Raw genomic sequence first — 2,850 nt, 5'->3', positions numbered from 1 at the left:
ATTTTGAACCAGTCTGTTGTTCCATGTCCAGTTCTAACTGCTGCTTCCTGACCTGCATTCAGGTTTCTCAAGAGGCAGGTCAGGTGGTCTGGTATTCCCGTCTCTTTCAGAATTTTCCATAGTTTATTGTGATCCACACAGTCAAAGGCTTTGGCATAGTCAATAAATAAAAAATAAATGTCTTTCTGGAACTCTCTTGATTTTTCCATCATCCAACGGATATTGACAATTTGAACTCTGGTTCCTCTACCTTTTCTAAATCCAGCTTGAATATCTGGAAATTCATGGTTCACATAGTGCTGAAGCCTGACTTGGAGAATTTTGAGCATCAGTTTGCTAGTGTGTGAGATGAGTGCAATTATGCAGTGATTTGAGCATTCTTTGGCATTTCCTTTCTTTGGGATTGGAATGAAAACTGACCTTTTCCAGTCCTGTGGCCACTACTGAGTTTTCCCTATTTGCTGGCATATTGAATGCAGCCCTTTCACAGCATCATCTTTTAGGATTTGAAATAGCTCAACTGGAATTCCATCACTTCCACTAACTTGTTTGTAGTGATGGTTCCTAAGGCCCACTTGACTTTGCATTCCAAGATGATTGGATCTAGGTGGGTGATCACACCATTGTGGTTATCTGGGTCATGAAGATTTTTTTGATATAGCTCCTCTGTGTATTCTTGCCACCTCTTCTTAATATCTTATGCTTCTGTTAGATTCATATCATTTCTGTCCTTTATTGTGCCCATCTTTACATGAAGTGTTCCCTTGGTATCTCTAATTTTCTTGAAGAGATCTCTAGTCTTCCCCATTCTATTGTTTTCCTCTATTTCTTTGCATTGATCACTGAGGAAGGTTTTCTTATCTCTCCCTTCTATTCTTTGGAACTCTGCATACAAATGGGTATACCTTTCCTTTTCTCCTTTGTCTTTCACTTCCTTTTTTTTCTCAGCTGTTTGTAAGGCGTCCTCAAACAACCATTTTGCCTTTTTGCATTTCTTTTTTTCTTGGGGATGGTCTTGATCACTACCTCCTATACAATGTCATGAACTTCTGTCCATAGTTCTTCAGGAATGGCCAGTCAGAAAGGCCCTCATCAAAACAACCTACAAATAATAAACGGAGAAGGCAATGGCACCCCACTCCAGTACTCTTGCCTGGAAAATCCCATGGATGGAGGAGCCTGGTAGGCTGCAGTACATGGGGTCGCTAAGAGTTGGACACGACTGAGCGACTTCACTTTTACTTTTCACTTTCCTGCATTGGAGAAGGAAATGGCAACCCACTCCAGTGTTCTTGCCTGTAGAATCCCAGGGACGGGAGAGCCTGGTGGGCTGCCGTCTATGGGGTCACACAGAGTTGGACACGACTGAAGTGACTTAGCAGCAGCAACAAATAATAAATGCTGGAGAGAATGGGGAGAAAAGGGAACCCTCTTGCACTGTTGGTGGGAATGCAAATTGATATAGCTACTATGAATAACAGTATGGGAATTCCTTAAAAACTAGAAATAAAACTACTATATGACCCAGCAATCCCACTACTGGGCATATAACCTGGGGAATCATAGTTGAAAAAGACACATGTACCCCAGTGTTCATTGCAGCACCATTTACAATAGTTAGGACATGGAAGCAACCTAGATGTCCATTGACAGATGAATGGATAAAGAAATTGTTGTATATGTTCACAATGGAATATTACTCAGCCATAAAGATGAATGCTTGTGATTCAGTTCTAACAAGGTGGATGAATCTAAACCTGTTATATGAGTGAAGTAAGTCAGAAAGAGAAAACAAATGTTGTATATTAATACATATACATGGAATTTAGAAAGATGGTCCTGATGAACCTATCTGCAGGGCAGCAATGGAGATGCAGTTTAGAGAGCAGACTTGTGAATACAGTAGGAGAAGGAGAGGGTGGGACAAATTGAGAAGGCAGTAATGAAACATATACATTATCATACGTAAAATTAGATAGCCAATGGTCATTTGCTCTATGACACCTAGTGCTCAAATCCAGAGCTCTGCAACAACCTAAAGGGGTGGGATGGGGTGGTTGGTGGGAGGTGGGAGAGGGATTCATGAGGTAGGGGAATATGTATACCTATGGCTGATTCATGTTGATATATGGCAGAAACCAACACAATAATGTAAAGCAAATATTCTCCAATTAAAAATAAATAAATTTAAATTTTTTAAAAAGAAAATGAAATTAGTATATCAAAGAGATGTCTGCATTCCCATGTTCACTGCAGCATTTTTCACAATAGTCAGGATACAGAAATAACCCAAATGTCCACCTGACAGGAGAACTGAAAAGACAATGTGGTATACACATATAATGGAATATTGCTCAGTCTTTTTTAAAAAGAAGGAAATACTGCCATTTATGACAACACAGATAAACCTAGAAGACATTATGCTAACTGTAATAAGCCAGATCAGGAAAACAAACACTGTATGACCTCAGTTGAGTTCAGTTCAGTTGCTCAGTCATGTCTGACTCTATGCAACGCCATGAACCGCAGCACGCCAGGCCTCCCTGTCCATCATCAACTCCTGGAGTTTATCCAAACTCATGTCCATTGAGTCAGTGAGGCCATCAAACCATCTCAACCTCTGTTGTTTCCTTCTCCTCTTTCCCTCAATCTTTCCCAACATCAGGGTCTTTTCAAATGAGTCAGCTCTTTCCATCAGGTGGCCAAAATATTGGAGTTTCAGCTTCAACATCCGTCCTTCCAATGAACACCCAGGACTAATCTTTTTTAGGATGGGCTAGTTGGATCTCCTTGCTGTCCAAGGGACTCTCAAGAGTCTTCTCCAACATCACAGTTCAAAAGCATCAATTC

This window comes from Bos javanicus, chromosome 7, assembly GCF_032452875.1.
Source record: "Bos javanicus breed banteng chromosome 7, ARS-OSU_banteng_1.0, whole genome shotgun sequence".
In the NCBI taxonomy this organism is placed as follows: domain Eukaryota; kingdom Metazoa; phylum Chordata; class Mammalia; order Artiodactyla; family Bovidae; genus Bos; species Bos javanicus.
This window is presented reverse-complemented; position numbering follows the sequence as displayed.